Genomic DNA, 27,993 nt, shown 5'->3' with positions numbered 1-27,993 from the left:
AGTTAACAGACTATTTTTAATAGAAGCGTGTGAAGGTTTGAGAATTGAGTATAATTGTATGAGTTATGGGGTATAGTAATTTCTACATTCACACTGGGTGAAGGAGTATGTTATGGGTCACCAAGACAGAAAATGTTATGTTATGATAGCAAGGATCTCGAGTTACAAAATTGGTTCAATCTAAGTAAGGGGCATCAAGGAACAGTGAGATGTTGCACAAACAGGTACTTGCAACATGGAGCCACAGATGTGTTAAAAACTTATAAACCCAGTACAGTTTGGAATATGGGTAATGGAAAAGGAGGTAGAGGAAGGGAATAAACTGAATGTCCCAAAATGAAGAACGGACCAGTTACCAGAATATACCAACAACTGTACAATAACATAGTTTATGGAATCGTGCCTGTCCTTTGACAATCCAAGTGTCCAAGGGTATTCCGCTTTCAGAAGAGCTTTGTTCCAAAAAATATCAGGAATTCTATGATCGGGTGTCAAAGATGAACCAAGATTTCATGATCAAAAACCAAGCTCAGAGTAAACGGGGAAAATGGTCAGATTAGATGAATTTAGCAAATTGGGGAGGTGGTGGCATATGTTTTTAGCAAATAGGGGAGGTTGGTATTGTCAATGGACTAGTAATCCAAGGAAATGCTCTGGGGTCCCGGGTTCAAATCCCACCATGGCAGATAGTGAAACTTGAATTTAATAAAAATCTGGAATTAAACGTCTAATGTCGACTGTTCTAAAAAAAAACATTCACTAAAGCCCTTCAGGGTAGCAAATCTGCTGTCCTTACTCAGTCTGGCCTGCATGTGATTTCAGACCCACACAGTGATGACTCTTAACTCCCCCCCCCCCCCCCCCCCCCCCCCCCCCCACCCCCCTCCACTGAAATGGCCTCACAAGTCACTCAGTTCAGGGGTAATTAGGGATGAGCAACAAATGCTGGCCCAGCCAGCGAAGCCCACATCCCAAGAACAAATTTTTAAAAACTAACAACAGGAGGAAAACCTGGATGGTGCTGAAGGAAATCAGAAAAGATGGAAAATAAGTATTTGACAAAGGATAGGAATTGGAGTCACTACAGGCATTGCAATTTAGAACAGGATAGATATAGACAGTGTGATAGAGCATAATGAAGCAGTGAGAAGACAGTTAGAGGTAATGTTGACAATACTGGACGACATAGAGTGTACAGCATACATGAATGGTACCATTAAGATATGGTTTATGGCATTTGTAAAACCTCAGATACTTTTGACCAGTCCAGTTGCTCAAAGGTTTACCTAGATGTCTTTTAATTATGAGAAGAACAAAGCACAATCACAAATTCAAGTTCAACAATCTTTCTTGAACACACTTAATTCGTAAATTAACCCAAAATGTATAACAGTAGAAACACCCAAGATTTGGTTATATTACCCGCAAAGGTGGCTCGATTGAACTGTGGGTCCGATTCTTGAGTCCCTCTGGTCTATTGTCGTGAAGGTGAGTCACGCTGGCATCTTCTTTCTACCTTCCTTCTCTGGTCAGTCGTCTTGATTGCCTCTGCATGGAGTCTTTGCTGCTGATGTGCCTTGGATGCCTGTTTTTAACTCCTTCCTTCGCGCCCTTGTGCCAATTCCTCTGGCTTTCTGCCAATGATGCCTCAGGAGTGGGTTTCAGCACCCAATGTCTGGTTGATGACCGTTTGACGGGACACCTGAGCCCACCCCAGGTGTCCAACGCTGGTGATGTGGGGTGCATATAACCTGTTCCCATATAAGGTAATAGCAGATGTGTGACAGAAAGTTTGGCGCGATCTGAGGTACTGACAACAAACCTGTGCATATCAATAGGGTGTGATGATCTCTTGTTGGATGATTGACTGGGCAGATCCAGATATGTGCTGAAGCTTGTCTGTTGGTTCTGTGTTTGACTTTGGTCAAGTCTGAATTCGAACAGCCTAGCTGAGGTTTGACTGCAGTACGATTTTTAAATGCCCAATTCTTTCATTTAGGATATCCAATTTAATAGACCCTAGAACTAGGCCCTGGTGGGTCACCACAGGTTCAAGGGAAGAGGTAGCGTAGAAAAGACCCGGCAGCTTGGGTATCTTCCCTCGTAAAGGGGATGGGAAATACAAGTGTGGTGCTGTAGTGCCTGTGGGACTGAATGGGAGACCTATACGCTAGACTCCATTGATGCCTATGATGACAGAATCCACCTTTCTCACATAACACACCTGACCACCCTGATTAGTCAAGGATATACATGGGATAGCCCAAACCTTGAATGCTGCACAGAAAAAGGTGGAGTTTTCAACTCGGTCACCTGACACCCAACTGAATTTTCACAAACACAAGTAGTTCAGATGCAACAAGATAATGAGAGGAGAGAGAAAGGAATTAAAGAACTTGTTGTTGAGAAAGCCAATTGGTGGCAAACTATTGTAAATACAGGAGAACATCCCAGGTTAAGAACTATTTCCACCATCTTTGTATTCATACAAATTGTAATAACCTGCATGGGACACATGGGGCAGGATCGATTGTTCTCCCCATGTAGCTCGAGGAGGATGAGCTCCTCTGCTAACTATGGGGCTGATAACCATGTTGTATAAAAGGTTGGCCCAATAGGAATTGACCGACACAGAGAGAGGACCCGGTGAGGTTCAACCGGGCCCCTTGTAAATAGTACATTCTTATCATGAACCGGCTTATGGGGATAGGCTGGAGGCGTGGGTTAATGAGGATGCCCTTTCCAGGGGCCGGTGCAGACTCGATGACAGAATGGCCTCCTTCTGTGCTGTAAATTCTATGAATCTACAAATAAACCTCTTTTTTTGTTTACTCTTTGATTCCCCTTGCTTTATTAAATAAATGATAATGACAATTGTTGTTCTTTTCGTCCTTTGTTACTTGTGTGTCCTCAGCAGGAGCTGCACATTAATACTGTTGGTCTGGGCTGGAAGTCATTTCTGATTCCCAAGAGAAACCCATTAGATAAGTTGAAAAGCGAGAGGTCAATATCTATTGACAATATATATACTTTTTAAAATATTTTCATTACGGTATTTGAAAATTTTTATAATAATAACAATAACAATGACATAAAAATTACCACCCCCAACCCAATCTTGACACACCCCAACCATAAAACAACAATTCGGCCCTCCCCCCGCCCCCGGAATACTGCCTTCTGCTGACATTTTAATTTTCCCCAACGAAGTCGACGAACGGCTACCACCTCCGGGTGGACCCAACCATTGACCCTCTTAAGACGAACTTTATCTTCGCGAGACTGAGAAACCCAGCCATGTCACCAATCCAGGTCCCTACACTCGGGGGCTTCGAGCCCCTCCACATTAACAAGATCCGTCTCCAGGCTACTAGGGAGGCAAAGGCCAAGACAGTGTCCCATCTTTTAAAGTCCCCTTCCATTTGCTCTACCAGCCAGGATAGGTTTAACTTGTGTAGTGCCTCCCATTCCCTGGCCACCTGGATTCCCAGATACCGAAAGCTCTTTCCTACCATGCTAAGCGGCAGCTCTCCCAGTCTCTTCTCCTGTCCTCTTGCCTGGATAGCGAACATCTTGCTTTTCCTCATGTTCAATTTATACCCCGAAAAATTGTCAAATTCCCCCAGGATTCGCATTACTTCCCACATCTCCTCCAACAGGTCTGAAATGTGCTCCCCCCGCCCCCCCCCCCGCTCCCGAACCAGCCCATTCCAGTTCCTAGAGGCTCTTAACGCCATGACCAATGGCTCTATGGCCAGAGCAAACAGTAGCGGGGAGAAGGGGCACCCTTGCCTCGTCCTTCGGTGTAGTTTAAAATACCCCAACCTCAGCCGGTTCGTACGCACACTCGCTACTGGTGCCTGATAGAGCAACCGCAGCCAGTCAATAAAGCCCTCACCAAACCCAAACCTTTCCAGCGCTTCCCATAGGTAATTCCACTCCACCCAATCAAAAGCCCTCTTCGCATCCATCGCTACCACCACCTCCACCTCCTCTCCTTCTGAGGGCATCATAATAACATTCAAAAGCTTTCGAACATTGGCCTTGAGTTGCCTGCCCTTTACACATCCCGTCTGGTCTTCCCTTTTCACTCCCGGGACACAGTCCTCTATCCTTGTGGCCAGTATCTTAGCCAGCAGTTTGGTGCCCACATTCAGTAGAGAAATTGGCCTGTATGACCTGCATTGCTCCAGATCCTTCTCCCGTTTCAGGATCAATAAAATCGAGGCCTGCGACATTGTTGGGGGGAGGATTCCCTTCTCTCTTGCTTCATTAAATGTCCTCACCAGCAGAGAGCTCAATATCTCTGAAAACCTCTTATAGAATTCCACCGGATAGCCGTCAGGCCCCAGGGCCTTGCCCAAATGCATGACCTCCAGCCCCTCGATTATTTCCTCAATCTCAACTGGGGCTCCCAGCCCCTCCACCAGATCCTCATCTACCCTCGGAAACCTCAACTGATCCAAAAACTGCCTCATTCCCTCCACCCCAGCTGGGGGTTCCGACTCATATAGTTTACTATGAAAGTCCTTGAACACTTCATTCACCCCCACTGGGTCTAGGACAGTATTCCCGCCTCTACTCTTTACTTTACCTATCTCCCAGCCCGCCTCCTTTTTCCTGAGCTGGTGCACCAACATTCTGCTTTCCTTTTCCCCGTACTCATAAATTGCTCCCCTTGTTTTTGCTCAACTGTTCCACCGCTTTCCCTGTGGTCAACAGCCCAAACTCCACCTGTAACATCCATCGCTCCCTCAGTAGCCCAGCGCCCGGGGCCTCCGAGTATCTCCTGTCCACCTGGAGTATCTCCTCCACTAATCTATCCCTCTCAGCCCATTCCACCTTTTCTCTGTGGGCCCGTATCGAGATTAATTCCCCTCTGACCACTGCCTTCAAAGCTTCCCAAACTGTCGCTGCAGAGACCTCCCCCGTATCATTTGTTTCCATTTGTTGACCCGCCCACAAATCCTTGATCCACGAGCAACCCCACATCAAGTTTCCACAGCGGGCGTTGCCCTCTCTCCACACTAACCCACAGATCCACCCAATGTGGGGCATGATCCGGCACTGCGATTGCCGAGTACTCAGTAACCACCACCCCGGTATTAGCACCCTGCTCAGAACAAAAAAGTCGATTTGAGAGTATACCTTGTGGACATGTGAGAAAAAAGAAAACTCCTTCGCCCTCAGCCGTGCAAACCTCCATGGGTCTACTCCCCCCATCTGTTCCATAAAACCCTTCAATTCCTTTGCCACGGCCGGCCTCCTCCCTGTCCTGGATTTTGACCGTTCCAATTCCGGATCAATGACTTAAAATTTCCTCCCATAATCAGGTTATGTGACTCTAAGTCTTGGATCTTACCTAACACCCGCCTCATAAATTCCACATCGTCCCAATTCGGAACATATATGTTCACGAGTACCACCCGCTCCCCCACCAGCTTCCCACTCACCATTATGTACCTACCCCCCTTGTCTGACACGATATTTCCTGCCTCGAATGCCACTTGTTTGTTGATCAAGATTGCTATCCCTCCTGGTCTTTGAGTCCAGGCCTGAGTGGAATACTTGGCTAACCCACCCCTTTCTCAATCTCGTCTGGTCTGTAACCTTTAGGTGCGTCTCTTGTAGCATTGCCACATCCGCCTTCAGCCCCCTCAAATGCGCAAACATGTGAGCCCTCTTTACCGGCCGATTCAACCCTCTAACGTACCATGTAATCAGCCTGGTCGGGAGCATCCCTGCCCGTCCCCGTCCCCCTCCGCCGACTAGCCACCACCCTTTATAGGCCAGCCTCTGGCTTGCACCCTCCGCCTCCTCGAGCCCCCCTTCGGGCATTCACCATTCCTGACCTCCCATTTGTCCCCTAATAACAGTTCATCCCCTGTTAGCAAAGCAGCATCCCCCTCCCTCCCCCCTTAGCAACAACACTAGAAACCCAACCCCCCAAGTCAAGCTCCAGCTTAACACCTGCTCGCCACCCACTGTGCTTGCGTGAGTCAGCTGCCCCATGCTGGCTTGATAGCGCCCGCGCAGGGCACCAAGCAGTCTGTCTCCCCATTGTTCTCTCCCCTCTCACCCAACTTGAACAAACATATTAAAAGCATCACATTCCCCAGTAAACAAACATCAGAAAAACAGTGAAGAAACAGTCGCTTTAGAAACAAAAAACCCAAAACAGAACCAGCCCCAAAGATCACCCCCCTCTAACCAGCTTCCTGCAAGCCAAAGTTACCGTTAGCCATCCAAACAGCCCCTTATCACACATAACACTACTTATACTTATACAGCCCAGCACAACAAATCGCCAGCACAGTACTCTCCAAGGCTACAGTGTCTTTTAGTTCGCCTCCAACATCTTTTCTTTAATAAAAGTCCATACTTCGTCTGATGTTTCAAAGTAGAAGTCCCGTTCCTCATGTGTGACCCACAGATGAATCGCTCTTCCGTGCGTCTCTTGATTCTCGGTAAGAAGTCTTACAACACCAGGTTAAAGTCCAACAGGTTTGTTTCAAACACGAGCTTTCGGAGCACGGCTCCTTCTTCAGGTGAATCACATTCACCTGAAGAAGGAGCCGTGCTCCGAAAGCTCGTGTTTGAAACAAACCTGTTGGACTTTAACCTGGTGTTGTAAGACTTCTTACTGTGCTCACCCCAGTCCAACGCCGGCATCTCCACATCATCTCTTGATTCTGCACAACTTGACCAATCGAAGCCTTAATCGTCAACTATTGAGAATATATATATTTCACTCTCAACCCAGGGCCTGTTGGTAGTTTGCAAATCACGAGTTTTAGTGTCACCGTCATTTTGTAATTTTCCTTTTCTTTTTAAAATATTTTTATTGAACATGTTAAAATTTATACACAAAAACATAACACAAACACAAGAACAGCCCCCCAAACCCCCCCAGCTTCCCCTTCACCCCCCCCCCCCCCCCCAGAAGCTGACAGTGACCAACTCTTTAAAATACATAACGAACGGTAGCCACCTTATGTAGAAACTCCCAATCGACCGCCTTTAACGCTCCACAAATACAAAAATTCCAGAAGATCTCCCAAACACACCAAGGCACTGGCTGGAGAAGCTGACCTCCACTCCAGCAGAACCGGCCTGCGAGCAATCAGCGAGGCGTGGGCTAAAACATCTACCCCGCTCCTGCCTACAACTCTGACAGCTCTGAATCCCTGAATATGGCGTCCAGTTTCCTGCCTAAGATCACTGCTGAAGAAAGAACCCTCAAGGTTCGCAAGCTTAGGACATGCCCAGAACATATGTACGTGATTCGCTGGGCCCCTCCCACACCACTCACACTTATTTTCTACCCTTCAAACACCCGACTTATCCTTGCCCTCATTAAGTGTGCCCCTTGTATGAGTCCGAGCCTTGCACACAACGACGTGGCATTCACCCTCCGTAGGACCTCACACCACATTCTCTCCTCCACTTCATCCCCAGCTCCTCCTCCCATTTCATCTTAATCCTCTCCAACAAAGCCCCGTGTTCTGTCAGCAGCCTCCCATAGATACTGAACTTTTAGCCTGCTCCAAGTTGGAGAGCGACAGTACCCTCTCTACCAATGACGTGGACGCACAACCGAAAAACTTGAATAAACCTTCCTCGCAAAATTCCAGACTTGCAAGGACCTGAATGCCTCCGGCTGCGCCAGCCCCTACTTCTCCCCTAACTCCCCCAAACTCGCAAACCGTCTCTCCAGGAACAAATCCCCCTAATACTGCCACCAGCATATCCTCCCATAAACCTGGTGCATTTTGTAGTTTTCAATTGTAGTTTGGATGAATATGTTCTGAGCTGAAACTGATGTAATCCATTTTAATAAAAACTAAACCAGTAATATTGGAAACCAGTCAGATTAGAATCATAGAATTTACAGTGCAGAAGGAGGTCATTTGACCCATCGAGTCTGCACCGGCCCTTGGAAAGAGCTCCCCACTTAAGCCCACACCTCTACCCTATCCCCGTAACCTAACCAAATCTTTTTTGTACACTCAGGGAAATTTAACATGGCCAATCCACCTAAGCTGCACGGGCGAAATTCTCCGACCCCCACGACGGGTCGGAGAATAGCGGGAGGGCCTTCCCGACATTTTTCCCGCCCTCCCGCTATTCTCCCCCACCCCCCGCCTAACTCCCGACCCGAATCGCTGCCGCCGTTTTTTTACGGCCGGCAGCGATTCACAGCTGTTCAATGGGCCGAAGTCCCAGCCCTTTACGCCGTTTTTACGAACGGCAAACACACCTGGTCTGGCCGTTCGTAAAAACGGCGTCACAAACTCGCTATTCATAACCATGGCACCGATTGGCACGGCAGTACCACGGCCGTGCCAAGGGTGCCATGGGCCCGCGATCGGTGCCCACCGATCGCGGGCAGCGGGCCCGATGCCCGCGCACTCTTTCTCCTTCCGCCGCCCCGCAGTATCCATTCGCGGGGCGGCTGAGGGGCAACCCGGCCCGCGCATGCGCGGGTTTCGCGCAAATACGCGATGACGTCATCCGCGCATGCGCGGGTTGGAGTCTTCCAATCCGCGCATGCGCGGCTTACGTCATATGACGCGTCAGCCGGCGCTAACTCCGGCAAGCGGGCTTAACGATATTCGTTAAGCCCGTCATGCCGGAGCCTACGGCGTCGGGCTGCTAGCCCCGACCGGGGACCAGAATCGGTTCCCGGTCGGGAAGGGGCGCGCTGGCGTCAAACCCGCCCGGGTTTGACGCCAGCTTTACGATTTCTCCCGTTTTGGGAGAATCGCGCCCCACATCTTTGGGCTGTGTGAGGAAATCGGATCACCCAGAGGAAACCCACACAGACACAGGAAGAACATGCACCGACAGTGACCCAAGTTGGGAATCGAACCTGGGACCCTGGAGGTGTGAAGCAACTGTGCTACCGTGCTGCCCAAAGTTAGTTAAGGAGACAGCCTTAATTATGAGACAATTAAAGAATAAGTAATTCATTAATAGATATGTTAGAAAGGCTGGAGATGTAATTTGGAATACAAATGTTTGACTTTTGTAATTATAAGCATATTATTAATACATGATTATTAATAATACTTTTAAAGAGCTGTGAGAGAAAAGATTATTGTGTCGTTCTCAAGCCACAGAATTAAGAGATAACATGAATGTTATCCTTGACTACGATTGAATAGGCCCTTGTCTAAGGGACCTCAACTCCAGACTACTGACAGCTATGTTGACCAATTGTTGTCGAGACCCAGGCCGACCTCAAGATAAGAGATGTAGCTTGACAAGAAGCATTGTCTTAAAACTAGGGCAATATGTGTAATTAGCTGAAACCCACTGCGCTAATTCTTATTTTATGATAGACAGGTTATAGATTATTTTCCAACAATTGGCTGAGGAGCATGGTTTAAAAAAGAGTCGGCAACAGAAATGGGGGGCGCGATTCTCCGCACTCACGACGGGTCGGAGAATAGCGGGCGTCGCAAATTTTTACGGCGACGCTGGTCCGACGCCCTCCCGCTATTCTCCGAACCCCGCACAAACTCCGAGTCGCCATTCCCGCCAAACGCCTCCATTACGCCCCCGACACGACCAGAATCGCTACAAATTGCCCCCCCCGCTATTCACCGGCCCGGATGGGCCGAAGTCCCGACGTCATCGCGCACTGTTTACACGGCGTGAAACACACCTGCTTTTTAAGTTCGTCAACCAGTCGTGCTGGCTGACGACTGCTTCCAGGAGGTTAGCGCACCGCTCAGCGCACCGCTCGAGTCTGGCCACAACGGGGAAGGCATCCCTGAGAACGGGAGGGGGGGGTCCAGAGCGGGGGGGGAGGGGTGGGGGAGATGGAGGGGGGAGTGGGGGAGGCGGAGAGGGCAGTGGGGGAGACGGAGAGGGCAGTGGGGGAGACGGAGGGGGAGGGAGATGTAGAGGGCAGTGGGGGAGACGGAGGGGGGGGGGAGTGGGGGAGACAGAGGGGGGGAGTGGGGGAGATGGAGAGGGCAGTGGGGGAGATGGAGGGGGGGAGTGGGGGAGATGGAGGGGGGGAGTGGGGGAGACGGAGGGGGGGAGTGGGGGAGACGGAGAGGGCAGTGGGGGAGACGGAGGGGGGGGAGTGGGGGAGACGGAGAGGGCAGTGGGGGAGACGGAGGGGGGGAGACGGAGGGGGGGGGAGTGGGGGAGATGGAGAGGGCAGTGGGGGAGATGGAGGGGGGGAGTGGGAGTGGGGGGAGGGTTAGGTAGAGAGTGAGCGAGTGAGCCGTCCAACCCCGTAACAAAATGTCTGCCACCATGCCATGGCGTGCCGGTTACGAGGACACGGCCGCTGGTTCCCCTGTGGCTTACGGCCACAGGCCACTGACACACCGGAGAGGAGGACATAGTTTACTGGCCGTTGGATGCAGAAAATGCAGGGGTTAGGCTACCCGCGTGTCAGCAGCGCGACCAGGCCACCGGGACACACAAGTATCCCATGGCTGGCGGCTGCCGAGTTGTCGACTCACCTCCGTCTAACATGTCCCGTTTCTCTGCCCCCACCACCCTTCTGTAGGTTAGCACAATGTATGTGAACAGAACGCCTATGTTCTGCGCAGTGGTTGGGGCCGCTGCACTGCATTTGGCGATGTAGCAGCATCCACACCCACAACCCGCAGTGGATGCAGGGCCAGCTGCAGCAGCAGAGGGAAGGGCCGAGGAGTTGCCAGTCGTCGAGCAGCATGGGGAGGAGGAGGAGGAAGAGGAAGAGGAGAGAGTGAGGGTGCAGCCACGGCACCAGAGGCGACGACCAAGGCCAAGGGTGTACCGTGTCCGGGTCTCTTTCCTAACAATGACGGACATCATCTGCAGGAGGAGACTCCGGCTGAGTAGGCAGACGGTGATACATATCTGTCACCTCGTGGCGCACCTCGCCCCACGTGGAACGGGGGGAGGACACGCGATCCCGGTTGCCATCAAGGTGACGGTCGCTCTTAACTTCTATGCTACCGGCTCCTTCCAGTCTCCGAGCGGGGATGTCTCCGGGATCTCCCAGTCATCGGTGCACAGGTGCATCTGGGATGTGACTGACGCCCTCTATGCCATCGCGGACCGCTACATCACCTTTCCTGAGGACCAAGCAAGTCAAGACTCACGAGCTCGTGGATTTGCCAGCGTGGCCGGGATACCGAGGGTGCAGGGGGCAATCGTTTGTGTTCACGTCCCCATGCGCCCGCCTGCAGGGGACAGGGACGTGTTCACAAACAGAAGGGGGGCATACTCCATGAATATCCAGGTGGTATGCGACCCCCACATGAGGATCATGAATGTCTGTGCAAGGTTCCCAGGGAGTGTGCATGACTCCTACATACTGGCGCAGTCGTTCATCCCTGCGATGTTTGAGGGACGTCCCCCCCCGGCTGAGGGGCTGGTTGCTAGGCGACAGGGGTTATCCGCTGAGGTCTTGGCTGATGACGCCTATACGGAGGCCTCAGACCAATGCGGAAACACGATACAACGAGGCCCATGCAGCAACCAGGGGTGTGGTGGAGCGCTGCCTTGGCCTCCTGAAGATGAGATTCAGGTGCCTGGACCGCTCCGGATGGGCCCTGCAGTACCAGGCCGACAGGGTCGCTCGCATTGTTGTGGTCTGCTGTGCGCTGCACAACATCGCGATGCAGAGGGGAGATGACCTGCTGCAGGAGGCGGAGGGAGAAGCCAGTGGCAGTGGTGCCAGCACAGAGGAGGAGGAGGAGGAGGAGGAGGAGAGGGAGGAGGAGGAGGCTGGTGGAGTGGCGGGCGCAGCACGCAGACACGACCCAGGTGCTGGTGATGTCCAGGAGGCGGCACGACAGACCCGGCGAGGACGGCGGGTGGCAGCACGGTTCACGCATCGCATGTGACGTCCCCGCTGAACACCAAACCACCACCTGCATCGCTAGTCGTGCAGAGGGTCAACACACAACTTCCACCACCACAACCCCCCCCCCCCCCCCCCAACCCCCTCTCAGTGTACACTGCTCCACTTAGACATCACCCTTACCACTGGGTCCAGACGGTATGGCACAACATTGATGGCTGTGTCAGCGGGTGTGATCAGTGCCATGTGGAATGATGACAGCCCGCTCTGCGAAGAGCTGTGAGCTCAGAATCGTTAGAGAGAGTCTGACCCATGGCAATAGCTGAACCATCCACCTTGGTGGCCGCTGAGACTCTATCACATGCCCGCGTGGGCTAGCTATGGTAGGGGGTGGGGGGAGGGGCAGGGACTGCACACCCGGCACCGAAGTTTCACCGCTCGTCAACCCCAGCGACACTCGGTCACCATCACGATTCCTGTGGCTGTGGAACAATCACACGGTATTACAAGTAAGGTGGAACAGTGCGTTTAATGTTAACAATTATTTACAGGTGCCCTAGCCCCTACAACTAAACTGTGCCCTTCACCCGTGCCAACTTACTCAGTGTCTATCTTAGTTGCCTTACGGGCCCTAACACTACATCTACGTGAGTCCCCAGATGATACAGCAGGAGTGGAGGAGGATTGCTGCGAATCGCCCCCCTCGACTCGTTTCTCCTTGGCCAAGCGTTTCCTGGGGCGACCCGGCCTTGATGGGCCAGGCTGCTCTGCGGGCGTCTCGGGTGACATTGTGCCACCCTGCTCTGCCTGCTGCCCACCCGATGCACCAGGGATGGGACGGGGGGAGGCCGAGAATTCCGGGACGTCCCGTGATGGACTTAATGGGACGGGCCCCGAAACCTCCTCCTCCCTCGGGGAGCCCGGTGGCCCCCGGGCCTCACTTTGGGACAGAGGTGCGAGCGGGGAGGTGCCCCGTCGCACCACCGACACCTGGCGCTGCCAGTCCTGGAGGCCTGCAACGGTATCCACCAGGATCCGAAGGTTTGCAGACACGGAGTCCAGGGAGTTAGACATTCCCGCCAGGGACTGTGCGACCTCAACCTGTGTGTGCACAACGCCATCCAGCACATGTGTCAGGCGGTTGATGCTTTCGGCGACTGACTGCTGCGACTGGGCAATGACCTGGTGAGACTGGGCCAAGGCCTGCAGGGTGCCGGCAATGTCGTTTTGCCTCTGGCACATTGCTGCCTGTGAGAGGGCAACCCTGTCCAGGGCCGAGGATGACGCGTGTACATTAACCCCAACGCCTTGCATCACCTGATCCATTGCCTCCACCGCGGATGCCATCCATGCAGTGTCGGACTGGGTCACTGCCAAGAGCGGCACCACTCCCTGCTCGTGGACGCGGTTCGACTCCTCTAACAGCGTCTGCAGAGTCTGGAAGACAGCCCTCATCACGTCATTGTCTCCCTGGGTTTCTTGAGGCATCGGCTGTGCGGGTGGGTTGAGAAACTCCAGGAACTCCGAAAACGTCTGGGAGCCAGCTGCATGCTGGGCCTGGTCTGGCCTCCGCGAGTCCGGGCCCTCGGTTGCTCCGACCTCCACCTGCTGTACCTGCTCAGCTGTGATGTGCGAACCAGACTGTGACCCAGGAGACTCATCACTAAATAGGCCCGCCGGGGTGAGTGTCTCTGGGATGATGGATGTTGTGGGAGATAGCAGTGCCGCAAGCCCGATGTTGTCGCAATTTAGTGCCTCCTCAATGGTGTGGGGCCGCTCAGAGTCCGGAGGGTTATCGCTGGCCATTTCCGTGGCTTGTGGTCTCGCCACCCTCTGTGCGTCCTGGTCCGCAGATTGGGTTGGGGCGGATAGGGCTGCCCGCTGATCGGGCACCCTCTGTTGTGAGGCCCCGGGTGAGGTGGCGGCAGATTCCTGTCTCCGTCTGGAGGCAGACGGCCCTGGTCGTTCGGCATCACGTCCTAGGGAAGAGAATGAGACGGGTTATTTAGATTTGCTCGGCAGGCCGCTGGACGGTCCCAGTGGGCAGCGTGTGAAGGGACAGAGGATGGGGGAGGTATCCCAGTGGGCAGGGTTTGTGACGGGATAGAGGATGGGGGAGGTATCCCAGTGAGCAGGGTGTGTGAAGGGACAGAGGATGGGGGAGGGGTGGGTGTTTGTCAAGGAGGGTTGTCTCACTTGTTGCAGCTCCGCCAACCTCGCATAGCGCGACATCCCGGGTGGCAGACCCCCCAACAAGGTCCAGTGCCCTCTGCTCAAAGGTGGTGAGGGGGTGCAGGTTTGGCGAACCCCCTCCAGTCTGGTGCCGCTCACGGGTGTTGTGAGCGGTCTTGGCCTGTTGGGGGAGGGTACATAGGTAGATCATTACAATACGGCAGGTATCAGCAGTCCGTTCAGATACTGGCACAGTTTGGGGGTCAAGTTGTCATAAGACGATTGCATCTCTTCACGGGGCCAGAGCGCTGGGTCTGTGACAACTTTGTGAACCACCCTCAATTAACTCTGCCCCAATCCCCCTCCACCCCCCCGTGCCAAGGGGGGAGGTGGGTGATTAAGTAAAGGGGGGGGGGAGGGATGATTGTGACCAGGGGGCACCTTTTTGGCACTTACCCTGGCAGCCCTGGTGAGGTCGTGAAGCTTTTTCCTGCATTGCTCTGCAGAGCGAGGGGTCTGCCCCACAGCACTGACAGCAGCAGCCACGTCACGCCAGGCCTGGTGTACCGCGCTGGCAGGTTGGCGATGCCCTCTCCGCGGGCGGATGCTGCCCCTCCTCTGCTCGACAGCATCGAGCAGCGTATCCACATCGGCCTCCACAAAACGAGGTGCAGCTCTCCTGGGCTCCGACATCATGGCCTACAGATTCTGTGCTCGCCAGCGCCTTTTTACGGCGTCGGGCGGCGTCACGTGGGCGTGATCGTGTCGTCGTCGTGTTCCGTCGTCATCGCGCACGTGATTGACGCGGCCGCGTTACTAGCCCATTTCCCGGAAGTGAATACGTCGAGAAATGGACCCTTCCCGACCGTCGTAAAACGCCCCCGTTTTTTACGACAATTTCGCGATTTTTCGCGGAGAATCGCACCCAGGAGGTAAGTAGTTAGTTTGACAATGGTGTGCTCAATGGAATTCACTGTGTTGTGTGAGGGAACAGGAGAATGGTGGTTTGTGACACCTGTAATTAGGCTTATTCTGACCACGAGAGGGCAATGTGATCCTGAGGGGAATCAGGGAGGAAAGGGGAACAGAGCAATGAGCTGTCCTCATCTGACCCCTCCGGGGCGGGATTCTCCGCAAAAGCGGAGTCGTAAAGGCTGCCGTGAAACCGGCCGTGTTTCACGGCAGCCTCTGCGTCCCCTCCCTGGACCCGATTCACACCCCCCCCCCCCCCCCCGGTCGGGGCTAGCATCGCGGCGCCGGGAAGAACGGCAGCGCGGCCGCCAAGACTCACGGCGGCTGACGCGCACGATGACGCCGGCCGCGCATGCGCGGGTTGGACGGCTCCAACCCGCGCATGCGCGGATGACGTCATCACACATATGCGTCTAACCCGCGCATGCGCGGTCCGTCATGCCCCTCAGATTCGCGGCGGCGGAATGGCGGCGGAATAGCGGGGGGCGGTGGCGGAATAGCGGGGGGCGGCGGCGGAATGGCGGCGGAATGGCGGGGGGCGGAATAGCGGGGGGGGGGAATAGCGGGGGCGGGGGGAGAATGGGGGTGAATAGCGGGGGGGCGGAATAGCGGGGGGGTGGGGGGGGAATAGCGGGGGGCAGGGAGCGGGGGGAATAGCGTGGGGGGGAATAGCGGGGGGGAGAATAGCGGGGGCGAATAGTGGGGGAGGGAATAGCGGGGGGAAATAGCGGGGGGAATGGCGGGGGGGAATGGTGGGGGGGGGAGTAGCGGGGGGGTGGAATAGCGTGGGGGGAGAATAGCGGGGGAATAGTGGGGGGAGGGAATAGCGGGGGGAAATAGCGGGGCGGCGGGGGGGGGAATGGCGGGATGGCGGGGGCGAATAGCGGGGGGGCGGTGGGGGGGAGTAGCGGCGGGGGGAATAGCGAGGGGGCGGGTGGGAATAGCGGGCGAGATTCCCCGCACTCCCCACGGTGCGGAGAATAGCGTGGCTCGTAAAATTTTACAGCCACGCTGTTCCGACGCCCTTCCGCTATTCTCTCCCCCCCCCCCCCCCACGCCCAACTCCCGACACGAATCGCTGCCGCCGTTTTTTTACGGCCGGCAGCGATTCACAGCTGATAGATGGGCCGAGTTCCCAGCCCTTTACGGCTGTTTTTACGAACGGCAAACACACCTGGTCTGGCCGTTCGTAAAAACGGCCGTAAACACTCGCATTTTATAACCATGGCACCGATTGGCACGGCAGTACCACGGCCGTGCCAAGGGTGCCATGGGCCCGCGATCGGTACCCACCGATCACGGGCAGCGGGCCCGATGCCCGAGCACTATTTCTCCTTCTGCCGCCCCGCAGTATCCATTCGCGGGGCGGCTGAGGGGCAACCCGGCCCGCGCATGCGCGGGTTTCGCGCAAATGCGCGATGACGTCATCCGCGCATGCGCGGGTTGGAGTCTTCCAATCCGCGCATGCGCGGCTGACGCATATGACGCGTCAGCCGGCGCTAACTCCGGCAAGCGGGCTTAACGAAATTCGTTAAGCCCGTGATGCCGGAGCTTACGGCGTCGGGCTGCTAGCCCCGACCGGGGACCAGAATCGGTTCCCGGTCGGGAAGGGGGGGGGGCTGGCGTCAAGAAATGCTTGCTTTTAAGGAGCGTCTCAAAGGAGAGAGAGAAGTGGAGAGGTATAGTGAGAGAATTCGAGGATGCACATGACGCTGGAACTGGAGAAGTGCAGAGATCTCGGGAGAAGGAGGAGGGGTTGTAGAGCTGAAGGTGATTGCAGCGATAAAGAGAGGAAAGACCATGGAGGGATTGAAAAATAAGGGTGAGAATTTTAAAATCAAGATATTGTTTGACAGGGAGTCAATATAGGTCACTGAGCACAGGAGAGCAGGACTGTTTGTGATTTAAGACAAGAGCAACTGAATTTTGGATGACCTGAAGTTTATGAGGGGAGGGGGCAGAATATGGGAGGCCAGTTGGAATCGTGGAGTCCTGAGGTAACAAAGGTATTACGATGGTTCCAATATCAGATGAGCTGAGACAGGGGCTGGAGGAAGTTACAGAGATAGGGAGAATTGTAAAGGCTGGAGGAGGTTATTGAGATCGGGAAAAAATGTTGAGTATCTTAAATTGCGTTAAGGTAGACAAGTCCCTGGGGCCGGATGGGATCTATCCCAGGATACTGAAATGAAAATGAAATTAAAATCGCTTATTGTCACAGTAGGCTTCAATGAAGTTACTGTGAAAAGCCCCTAGTCGCCACATTCCGGCACCTGTTTGGGGAGGCTGGTACAGGAATTGAACCTTGCTGCTGGCCTGCCTTGGTCTGCTTTCAAAGCCAGCGATTTAGCCCTGTGCTAAACCAGCCCCTACTGCGTGAGGCAAGGAGAGAAATAGCTGGGGCTTTAACAGATATCTTCACATCGTCTTTGACCACAGGTGAGGTTCCAGAGGACTGGAGAATAGCCAATGTTGTTCCCTTGTTTAAGAAAGAAAGCAGGGATAATACAGCAAATATTTGGCTGGTGAACCTGACATCAGTGGTGGGAAAGCTTTTGGAAAATATACTAAGGGACAGGATAAATGCACATTTGTAGGAAAATGGACTAGTTAGTGTCTGGCAGCATGGTTTTGTGGGAAGGTCATGTCTCACCAACTTGATTGAGTTTTTGAAGAGCTGACAAAGAAAATTGATGAGGGAAGGGCTGTGGATACCGTTTATATGGACTTTAGTAAGGTGTTTGACAAGGTCCCACATGGCAGACTGGGACAAAAACTCAAATCACATGGGATTTGGGGTGGGCTGACTAGATGGATACAAAACTAGCTTGATTATGGAGGACAGAAAGTCACGGTGGAAGGGTGTTTTTTCAGAATGGAGACCTGTAGCTAGTGGTATTCTGCAGGGATCAGTGTTGGGACCTCTGTTTGTAGTATATATAAATTATCTGGAGGAAAATGTGGGTGGTCTTATTGGTAATTTTGCAGATGACATGAAGACTGGCAGAGTTGCAGATAGTGCTGAGGATGTTAGAGGATACAACAGGATGTAGATAGATTGGAGACTTGGGCACAGAAATGGCAGGTGGAGTTTAATCCGGTCAAATGAGAGGTGATGCATTTTGGAGCATCAAATCTAGGTCTGCATTATAGTGTAAATGGCAGAACCCATTGGAACATTAACATACAGAGGGATCTGGGGTCTAGCAGAGGTCCACAGTTCCCTAAAACGGGCAACACAGGTGGCCAAGATGATTAAGAAGGCATACCACTTGCTTGCTTTCATCAGCCTGGGTATTAAGTACAGGAGTTGGGAAATCATGTTGCAGCTATATAAAACATTGGTTAGGCCTCATTTGGAGTATTGCGTGCAGTTCTGGTCACCACATTATCAGAAGGACATGAAAGCTTTGGAGAGAGTGCAAAGAAGATTCTCCAAGATGTTGCCTGGTTTCAAGGGTGTTGGCCAAGAGGAGAGGTTGAATAATCTAGGATTGTTTTCGCTGGAAAGATGGGGCTGAGGGGAGATCTGATAGAGGTCTACAAAATTATGAGAAGCATAGACAGGGTGGATAGTCAGAAGCTTTTTCAAGGGCGGAAGTGTCAATTACAAAGAGGCACAGGTTCAAGGTGAGAGGGGGAATGTTTAAGGGAGATGTGCGGTGTACGTTTTTTACACAGAGAGTGGTGGGTGCCTGGAACGTGCTGCCAGAGAATGTGATGGAAGCAGGCACATTAACAACATTTAAGAAGCATCTGGATGGGTACACGAATAGGGAGGAAATAGAGGGATAATAACCGAGTAACGGCAGAAGATTGTATTTTTAGTTGGGGCATCATGCACAGGCACATTGGCACAGGCTTGGTGGGCCAAAGGGCCTGTTTCTGTGCTGTACTTTTCTTTGTTCTTTGTAAGGGCTTGAGGAGGCAACAGAGATGTGGAGGGTTGTGTGGTCTGGAGCTCACAGAGACAGGGAGGATTGTAGGGGCTGGAGGAGGTAACAGGGACAGGGAGAATCGTAAGGGCTAAAGGAAGCTATAGAGATAGAGAGGGATTTTAGGGTCTAGTAGAGGCTACAGTGATCGGGAGTTTTGTAGAGGCTGGAAGAGGTTACAGAGATAGGGAAGATAGTAGGGGCTGGTGGAGGTCACAGAGATAGGGAGTGATGTAGGGGCTGGAGGAGCTACAGAGATAGGAAGGATTGTAGGAGCTGGAGACATAGGGAGGGTTGTAGGGTATGGAGGAGATTACAGTGATTTGGAGGGTTTGTAGGGGCTGGAGGAGATTCCAGACATAGGGAGTGTTGTAAGGGAAGAGGACGCTACAAAATGGAGAGGGACCGTGAATGGACTGTGAAAGGATGTTGCTTGATCAGGGGTCAACAACGTAGGTCCGTGAGTAATAGGTGATGATGTGTTGAATTGGACTTGGTGTGAGTTCGGATACACAGCAGGAGAGTTTTAGATGAGCTCAAGTTTATAGGGAATTCAACAACATTTCATCCAAAAGTTATGTAAATCTCTGACTGTACAGATAATTTACTCACCGAGCAGGACAAATTTCCCAGTTCAATCATTTGTAAATCCTTGGAGGAAGCAGTTGTGACCCTCTGTTTTTCTGGACCTGCCCATCTTGCTTCGACAACCACCTCCCCATGAGATTGTGGTGCAGCCGAACTGATCTCTCGGATTAGGTTTTGGAATTATTAATGTGTTTTGGGTGGATCTTCTTCCTCCCCATATTTCTAATTTGTGGATGGTCTCCAAATATAAGTGCAGGTGCAGAATAGAGAAACAATTGGTTGACATCAACTCATAACATTTTGGGCAATGACTGGAAAATGGAGTCATTAAGATCAGCCATGATCTTATTGAATGAGAGAGCAGTCCCCAGGGACCAAATGGCCAATTCCTGATGCAGTTTCTTATGTCCTTATATTTAAGCAGAGGCAATAACGCAGTGGTATTGTCAATGGGCTAGTAATCCAGAAACCCAGAGTCTGGGGACCCAGGTTTGAATCCTGCCAGGGCAGATTCATTTAATTCAATAATTGTCATGTGAGAGTACCTTTACGAAATGGGTGTTTATAAATGGGTGTGTATATAAATATCTGTAGTGAGGGTACCTTTTAGAAATGGGTGTTTATTACTGCAGTGATGTCAGAGAGTGGGTGGAGCTGGTCTGTCTGTCAGCTTTTTACTTTCGCTTTAGGCTTTTTGCTGCAGGTGGGTTTGGTTTCACTTTAGTTTTGGAGAAGCAGAAATCACAGCAGGATGTGTGTGAATCTCTGCAAGCTTATGCATGTTAAGTTGCTGATTTCAACGTGGCAACTGCCCTCAATAGTGAATTTAAACCTTATCTTTGTGTTAAAAGGGTCTTTTGTTTTCTGAATGTTGTTTGAGAATTTATTAAGGATTACTTAGTGTTGTATTCTTTGGGGGTTGTATTTGAATTGATGGTTGCTAAGATGTTCACTGTATGTTTTAAAAAGGTTAACGTGAGTTCATAGAATAAACATTGTTTTGCTTTTAAAAATACTTTTCCATTTCTGCTGTACCGCTCCTGTAGAGTGGGCCGTGTGCTCCCCACACTGCAATCTATTAAAAGTTGTGAGTCAGCTGAACTCGATGATACACTTTGGGGTTCTCTACTGCCTGGCCCATAACCTAATAAAAATAATCTGGAATTAAAAGACTAATGATGACCATGAAACCATTGTCGATTGTTGCAAAACCCCACCTGGTTCACTGGGGATGGAAATCTGCTGTGCTTACCTAATCTGGCCCACACATGACTCCAGACCCACAGCAATGTGGTTGACTTTAAAATACGCTCAGGGATGGGCAATAAATGCTGACCCAGCCAGTGACGTCCACATCCCATGAACAAATTTTTTAAAATACTCAGGAGGCATATTCAAGGCACTATTACATGTATGCTTTCACTTTTTTGATTGAAAAGCAGAAGGGTGGCCCTTAGCACAGCAGTTAGCACTGCGCAGGAGACCCAGGTTCAATTTCCGGCTTGGGTCACTGTCTTTGTGGAGTCTGCTCATTCTCCCCATGTATGCGTGGGTCAACCATCTCCACCTCGGCATCATTGATGCAGACAGGGGTGTGTAATTCCTGAAGTCAATGACCTGCTGCTTAGTTTTGCTGACGATTAGGGAGAGATTGTTGTCGTTACACCACGCCACTAGCTTCTCTATCTCCCTCCTGTACTGTGATTCATCGTTGTTCGAGATCCGACCCACTACAGTCGTGTCATCCGCAATCTTGTAGGTGGAGTTGGAGCCAAATCTTGCCACACAGTTGTGTATGTAGGGAGCTCAGTACTCAGCCTTGTGGAGCCCGGTACTGAGGACTATCATGGAGGAGGTGTTGTTGTTTATTCTTACTGATTGTGGTCTATGGGTCAGAAGTTGAGGATCCAGTTGCAAAGGGAGGAGCCAAGTACTAGGTTTTGGAGTTTTGACATGAGTTTGGCTGGGATTATGGTGTTGAAGGTGGAGCTGCAGTTACTGAATAGGAGTCTGATGTAGGAGTCCTTTTTATCTAGATACTCCAGGGCTGGGTGAAGGGCCAGGGAGATGACGTCTGCTGTGGACTGGTTGTGGGCTTTATGCGAATTGCCCTGGATCGAGGCATTCTGGGAATCTGGGCCGGGATTCACCGGTATCCAGCAGGACGGGCAGTACCGGCGCCGAGGAGTGCCGTGAACCACTCCGGCATTGGGCTGCCCGAAAGGTGCGAAATCCTCTGCACCTCGGGGGCTAGGCCGGCGCTGGTGGGGTTGGCGCATGCACAGAACCACTGGTGTGATCCCAGCACATGAGCCGGGGTTTCTTCTCTGCGCCGGCCATAGCAGAGCCATACACAGGCCAGTGCTGGGGGAAAGCGTGCCCCCACGACACAGGCCCGCCTGCAGATTGGTGGGCTCCGATCGCGGGCCAGGCCACCGTAGGAGCCCCCACCGTGGCCGAAACCCCTTGCGCCCCCCCCCCCCCCCCAGGACTCCACAGGCCGCCCGCAGAGCCAGGTGCCGCTGGTAAGGACCTTATGTAATTTACGCCGGCAGGACAGGCCGAAACGGGCGGCCGCTTGGCCCATCACGGAGCGGAGAATCGTCGGGGGTGGGGGGGGGGGGGGCGCTGCCAATAGCCCCCGACCAGCACGGTGCGATTCCCACCCCAGCCATATTACCGGCGCCGGAGAATCCAGCAGCCCGGGGTTGGGGCCATGGGCGGGATTCACGCTGCCCCCTGCCGATTCTCCGGCCCGTGGTCTCATGACCAACCTCTTGAAGAACGTCATAATGATAAATGTCAAGGCTACCAGACGGTAGTCGTTGAGGCATGTTGCCTGGTTTGTCTTTGGCACCGGTATGATGGTCGTCTTCCTGAAGCAGGTGGCAACCTCAGAATGGAGTAGGGAAAGGTTGAAGATGTCTGTGAACACACCTGCCAGTTTGTCCGCACAGGACCTGAGTGCACGACCGGGGACTCCGTCAGGACCCATTGATTTCCGAAGGTTCACTTTCAAGAAGGCCGATTTGACTTTGGAAGCTGTGACAGTGGGTATGAGTGCGTCTCAGGCTGCTGGGGCAGTTGATAATGGTTTGTGGTTTGCTGCTCAAAATGAGCAAAGAATGCATTGAGTTCATTGGGGAGGAGTGGACTACTGCCGGAGATTCTACTCAACTTTGCTTTGTAGCCAGTTATGTTGTTTAAGCTTTGCCAAAACCGACGTCTGTGTCATTAGTCTGTGACTCTAGCTGAGTCTGGTATTGTCTCTTGGCATCCCTGATGGCAAAGGAACCTGGGTGTAAAATCATTAAATGTGGAAGGACAGGTTGAGAGTGCTTACTAAAGCAGACAGGGCCCTGGGCTTTATAAATAGAGGCATAGAGTACAAAAGGAAGGAGGTTATGGCGAACGTTTATAAAAACACTTTAAGCAGCACACTTTAAGAAGGGTGCATAGGCAGAGGGTATGAGCATTTTTACAGCGAATGATTAGGATCTGGAATGCACTGCTTGATGGTGGAGGCAGGTTTAGTCATGGCTTTGAAAGGGAATTAGATCATTGTCTGAAAAAGAAACATTTTCAAGATTACAGGAAAGGAAGAGTCGGTCTATCTGATATACTCTTGCAGTGAGCTTGCCTGGACATGATGGACCGAATAACCTCCTTCTGTGCTATAACCATTCTCTGATTTAACAATCATTAACATGCTGCAATACCAGCTTCTTGACATCACAGAGTGAGCTAACAGGCCTGCAGCCTCCTCTAGTGGCCGAGAAAGGTTCTGCAACATTTTGTCCAATAAAATCGCTTATTGTCACATGTCGGCGTCAAATGAAGTTACTGTGAAAAGCCCCTTGAAAAGCCAATGCTGATTCTCTACAGGAGATTGAAACAAGTTTAATAACACAAGAGGAGACCACAATAGTGATAATATTCGGCCTTTTGAGTGGCCTCTGTCTGTTCCTGTAATCTTTTGTCATAAATCTACCCTACAAGCCTCTCTTTGCTTGGGACAAATAGCATTGTAATCTAAGGGTTTATTTATTTTCAACCATTTGTGCATTTCAGACCACAAATCATACATAAAAAATTATCCTCATCTCCCCCTCTTTTCCCAGTTCTCTGGTTACCGACCCTCCTGCCACTGGAAACACTTTCTCCTCATTTACTCCATCCAAACCCCTCATGATTTTGAACAGTTGAATATTGCTGAGAAGAGAGACATGTTATTGAAGTTTTTAATCTTGCACTCATCAGGGCAAATGCAAGAATGACAAATTTCAAACAAATACAACAATTTACATTACAGGAGAAAAGCGTGCTGCTCAGTTCAAAAGCCTGTGAATATTTCAGGCTCAACAGAACAATCATATTGAATGGTGGAGGTGGCTCGAGGCTGCTGAATTGCCTCTTCCTGATCCTAGTTCTTATGATCACGGTTCTTGAGAATATTTTCTTTCCTTGAACTATTTGCAAGCAGGAATGCAGGGAAGGTGAAAATCAGAGTCAACATGTACATATGCAACAATTGTGAGAAAACTCAAATTGAGGTCCTGGAGAGGGGGAGCACTTGTTGAGCAATCCTCAATGCACGAATTGTTACACTAACAACCAATTTAAGATAATCAGTTGAAAGTGGTTCATTCTCTTTCTTGAAACAACAGACTTTCATAAAGAGGACCCATTCCTTAAAAACAAAAGGAATATATTCAAAACGTGCACCTTTATTTGAATTACACAGGTGCTTGGGAGTCTATAGTTCTTTCTCTGTGGCAATGCCTTGGCCAATCAGTATAAACCTGCATCCAAATCAGCACCATTTTCTCCTGCAGAATAAATTGGGGCGAGCATTTGAAATTTAATATTCTTGGGTATGTCGCAAATACCTTTGGAAAAATGACTCTCTTTTCAGCAATATTCAACCTCCATTAAATTTCCCCAAACCTTCTCTGCTCTGGGGAGAACAGTTTCAGATTCATCCTGTCTCCAAATAACTGAAGTCCCTTATTCCGGGTTCAGCCCTTCCCTGATATGTTCTCTCTCTCTCTCACACCCACACAGACATGCCCACACTTGCTGACTTTCATGTTAAGAGCAGATAAGACAGAGTCCTGAATATAAAATAAGTTTGAAAAAAGATTATTTTCTCACAGGGGTTGATTAAATCTAGGATGCTCAACTACAAACTTGTGGAAGTATGATAAATAAAAGGGAATAAATTACTTGCTACAAATAGGGAACATGAAATGATTTGGGGACTGAGCATAAACATAGAATTAGACTAGATGGGATATTAAAGGTCAGTGAAAGGGAAAGTGGGATTTAGGGTGTGGTGAATGTGATTCACACCGGATTATAACCTGTATACATGTGTCTATATTGTAAGTGCAGTTGCACTATCTGACCTCCGGGGGGGGGGGGGGGGGGGTGGCTCTGGGAATGCTTGAGAGTTGTACGGGGCTCCTCCCTTGGCTGCGCCCAGGAGTCCTCCCCGGGAGCTGCTGTATAAAGGTCAGTGCCACAGGGTCAGCCGGCCAGTTCACCGAAAGTTAAACGGCTAACAGGCTGGCTCTGTTGTAAGTATATTAAAACCGCTATTCTAATCCTACAAGCACGTGTCCGTAGAATTGTTGGTTCCAACAGGGTGAGTGAGATATTAAAGGGTACAAAATAGAGTAGAGAATTAGAATTTCAAAAGAGAATTAGATTAAAAACTTGAAGTTTGAAATTTGCGAAGCTGGGGCAAGAACATGGGAGTGGCACTAATAGATTGTTCTTTAAGAGAGCCAACACAGGAACAATGGGCTGAATGGCTTCTGACAGAGCTACGGGACAGGATTCACTAATCCCCCAACTGCACCTTTCTATTAATGTGCCGGTTCACTGGCGGTGGGATTCTGTCTTCCCGCCGCTTGTCAATGGGATTTCCCATTGAAGTCATCCCACCATGCCGGGAAACCCATGGATGGGGGTGTGCTGCCGGGAGGAAGAGTAAATCGCAACGACCGGAGAATTCCAGCCATGATTTCAACATTCGCACTTGAGGTAGCTTTTGATACGTTTTGTACAAAATAAATTAAACACCCAGTACTGACCCTAGACAGATGAATATTGTCTTTAAGTGAATAAATAACGTACCTGGATCAGGAGCTCATTTCCCTGTAAGATACTTCAGCTGGAGAATCTAAAATTCCAGTTCTTGAGTCTCGCTGCAGCTTCTCCTGAAACCAAACCAGTTGCAAAACCAGTGAATCAGTTTGAAAGTCAGCAGTTCCTTGTTGACTCACTCTGCATTTCCTTGACTACCAATTGCCAATGGGTGTTGTAAATATTCCCACAGCCTGTAGGCTGCTCTGCCTTTTGAGAACAGGTTCTGGACATCATTGAGTAAACAAAACAGAATAATATGCAGCAGGTGTAGGTAGGAAAGGGGACAAGGATGTCAGGCAGGCCTTTAGGGAGCTAGGAAGGCAGCTCAGAGTGAGAACAAACAGAGTTGTTATCTCTGGGTTGTTGCCCGTGCCACGTGATAGTGAGACGAGGAATAGGGAGAGAGCAATTAAACACGTGGCTACAGGGATGGTGCAGGCGGGAGGGATTCAGATTTCTGGATAACTGGGGCTCTTTCTGGGGAAGGTGGGGCCTCTATAGACAGGATGGTCTACATCTGAACCTGAGGGGCACCAATATCCTGGGGGGGAGATTTGTTAGTGCTCTTTGGGGGGGTTTAAACTAATTCAGCAGGGGCATGGGAACTGGATTGTAGTTTTGGGGTACGGGAGATTGAGAGTATAGCGGTCAGGAGCACAGATTTGACTTCGCAGGAGGGTGCCAGTGTTCAGGTAGGTGGTTTGAAGTGTGTCTACTTCAATGCCAGGAGTATACGAAATAAGGTAGGGGAACTGGCAGCATGGGTTGGTACCTGGGACTTCGATGTTGTGGCCATTTCAGAGACATGGATAGAGCAGGGACAGGAATGGTTGTTGCAGGTTCCGGGGTTTAAGTGTTTTAGTAAGCTCAGAGAAGGGGGCAAAAGAGGGGGAGGTGTGGCGCTGCTAGTCAAGGACAGTATTACGGTGGCGGAAAGGATGCTAGATGGGGACTCTTCTTCCGAGGTAGTATGGGCTGAGGTTAGAAACAAGAAAGGAGAGGTCACCCTGTTGGGAGTTTTCTATAGGCCACCTAATAGTTCTAGGGATATAGAGGAAAGGATGGCGAAGATGATTCTGGAAAAGAGCGAAAGTAACAGGGTAGTTGTTATGGGAGACTTTAACTTTCCAAACAGTGACCACAATTCGGTGACCTTTACGTTAGTGATGGAAAGGGATAAGTATACCCCGCAGGGCAAGAGTTATAGCTGGGGGAAAGGAAATTATGATGCCATTAGACATGACTTAGGATGTGTAGGTTGGAGAAGTAGGCTGCAAGGGTTGGGCACACTGGATATGTGGAGCTTGTTCAAGGAACAGCTTTTGCGTGTTCTTGATAAGTACGTACCAGTCAGGCAGGGAGGAAGGGATAGAGCGAGGGAACCGTGGTTTACCAAAGAAGTGGAATCTCTTAAGAGGAAGAAGGAGGCCTATGTGAAGATGAAGCGTGAAGTTTCAGTTGGGGCACTTGATAGTTACAAGGAAGCGAGGAAGGATCTAAAGAGAGAGCTAAGACGAGCAAGGAGGGGACATGAGAAGTCTTTGGCAGGTAGGATCAAGGAAAACCCAAAAGCTTTCTATAGGTATGTCAGGAATAAAAGAATGACTAGGGTAAGAGTAGGGCCAGTCAAGGACAGTGGTGGGAAGTTGTGTGTGGAGGCTGAGGAGATAAGCGAGATACTAAATGAATACTTTTCGTCAGTATTCACTCAGGAAAAAGATAATGTTGTGGAGGAGAATGTTGAGACCCAGGCTATTAGAATAGATGGCATTGAGGTGCGTAGGGAAGAAGTGTTGGCAATTCTGGACAAGGTGAAAATAGATAAGTCCCCGGGGCCTGATGGGATTTATCCTAGGATTCTCTGGGAAGCCAGGGAAGAGATTGCTAAGCCTTTGGCTTTGATTTTTAGGTCATCATTGGCTACAGGAATAGTGCCAGAGGACTGGAGGGTAGCAAATGTGGTCCCTTTGTTCAAGAAGGGAAGTAGAGATAACCCCGGTAACTATAGGCCGGTGAGCCTCACGTCTGTTGTGGGTAAAGTCTTGGAGAGGATTATAAGAGATACGATTTATAATCATCTAGATAGGAATAATATGATTAGGGATAGTCAGCATGGTTTTGTGAAGGGTAGGTCATGCCTCACAAACCTTATCGAGTTCTTTGAGAAGGTGACTGAACAGGTAGACGAGGGTAGAGCAGTTGATGTGGTGTATATGGATTTCAGTAAAGCGTTTGATAAGGTTCCCCACGGTCGGCTATTGCAGAAAATACGGAGGCTGGGGATTGAGGGTGATTTAGAGATGTGGATCAGAAATTGGCTAGTTGAAAGAAAGGTGGTGGTTGATGGCAAATGTTCAG

General features: G+C 50.9%; 2 protein-coding genes across 6 annotated transcripts in view; one reads left to right on the top strand and one right to left on the bottom strand.

The window, feature by feature from the left end:
* LOC119975260 overlaps nt 1-25,804 on the bottom strand; it is a 137,425-nt gene extending 111,621 nt beyond the window's left edge. For both annotated transcript variants that reach the window (XM_038814952.1, XM_038814954.1), the window contains exon 1: nt 25,624-25,804. The gene's annotated coding sequence lies outside the window, so the exon portion shown is untranslated. The remainder of the gene's footprint in view (nt 1-25,623) is intronic.
* The window catches only part of LOC119975257 (sialic acid-binding Ig-like lectin 12), a 312,188-nt gene continuing 300,656 nt past the window's right edge, over nt 16,462-27,993 (top strand). For all 4 annotated transcript variants that reach the window (XM_038814942.1, XM_038814941.1, XM_038814943.1 and 1 more), the window contains exon 1: nt 16,462-16,781. The gene's annotated coding sequence lies outside the window, so the exon portion shown is untranslated. The remainder of the gene's footprint in view (nt 16,782-27,993) is intronic.

The sequence above is a fragment of the Scyliorhinus canicula genome, chromosome 12 (genome assembly GCF_902713615.1).
Source record: "Scyliorhinus canicula chromosome 12, sScyCan1.1, whole genome shotgun sequence".
Taxonomy (NCBI): domain Eukaryota; kingdom Metazoa; phylum Chordata; class Chondrichthyes; order Carcharhiniformes; family Scyliorhinidae; genus Scyliorhinus; species Scyliorhinus canicula.
The sequence above is the reverse complement of the archived record's forward strand: the minus strand, read 5'-3'. Positions and strand labels throughout refer to the sequence as shown.